Here is a 1,519-nt window from a genome sequence, read left to right as displayed (position 1 = left end):
ATTTTTATATCATAGTTACCTAACAAATATCAATCTTAAAATGAAAAATGGTATTAAACTGATGTGAGTGTTTTTGGTGACAATATGATTAAATAATGCTGACGGTGATTTAATGAAGTTAGTACTGGCAGTGCTTGTACTACTAATGCTGCTGTCTGTAATACTGAAAATATTATTAATAATAATAATAATAATAATGAAAATAATAATGACAATAATAACAGTAATGTCAGTGGTAGATATAAAGAGAATTTACAGGTGTAGAAAACACTAATATACCGAGTTCTGAAGAAAGGACTTTTAAGAATACAGGGGATTGACGAGGGGTCTGGTTGGAAAGAAGAATGTACAAGGATAACGATTGTGTACAGAGACGGCGGGTATCAGTATTTTTGTTTTGGTACATACGTCGTTAACTGTTTTCTGAAGCTGAAGATGTTACTCAGTTCTCTAATATAATGCCGGAGTTCATTGCAGAGTCTGGTTCCTGCTACTGAAAAGGGTTTTGAGAAAGTGGCATAACGATGGAGTGGGGCAGAAGGGATTTTGGTCCGATGGAAACGGGTGTTTCCGCCGTGTTGTTCAGACAAGAGCGTTAAGGTAGAGGAGAAATGTGAGGGACAGTGACATAGACAAAGCAGTAGAGAAGAGAGAGGGTATAGAAATCTCTGAGCTTGTCTTCACGCAGCCAGATTAGCTGTGTATATGATGGTGAAATATGATCAATGAGTCAAACATCACAGACATTATCAACACAGCCAGATAAAACCAGTTCAAGGAGCAGTGCTCTTACCTAACAAAGGCCTTGCAGGACAGCATTGCTGTAATCAATAACTGGAATTATAAGTGTTCGTAAAAGCTTCTTCATCAGGGAAAGGAGGAAGAGCTTCTTATATGAAACTTCCTGGCAGATTAAAACTGTGAGACCGACCGAGACTCGAACTCGGGACCTTTGCCTTTCGCGGGCAAGTGCTCTACCAACTGAGCTACCGAAGCACGACTCACTCTCGGTACTCACAGCTTTACTTCTGCCAGTACCTCGTCTCCTACCTTCCAAACTTTACAGAAGCTCTCCTGCGAACCTTGCAGAACTAGCACTCCTGAAAGAAAGGATATTGCGGAGACATGGCTTAGCCACAGCCTGGGGGATGTTTCCAGAATGAGATTTTAACTCTGCAGCGGAATTTGCGCTGATATGAAACTTACTGGCAGAAGTAAAGCTGTGAGTACCGGGCGTGAGTCGTGCGTCGGTAGCTCAGTTGGTAGAGCACTTGCCCGCGAAAGGCAAAGGTCCCGAGTTCGAGTCTCGGTCGGGCACACAGTTTTAATCTGCCAGGAAGTTTCATATAAGCGCACACTCCGCTGCAGAGTGAAAATCTCATTCTAGCTTTTTATATGTTTGGAGAGCATGGAGAGATGCCGATGGCTTCTTGCACGTTACAGTTACATGCTCAGACGAATTTAAATTTTTTATCTATTACTACTCCCAGACTCTTTGCTGAAGGAGAGAAGTCGATAT

Source organism: Schistocerca americana, chromosome 8, assembly GCF_021461395.2.
Source record: "Schistocerca americana isolate TAMUIC-IGC-003095 chromosome 8, iqSchAmer2.1, whole genome shotgun sequence".
In the NCBI taxonomy this organism is placed as follows: Eukaryota; Metazoa; Arthropoda; class Insecta; order Orthoptera; family Acrididae; genus Schistocerca; species Schistocerca americana.
This window is presented reverse-complemented; position numbering follows the sequence as displayed.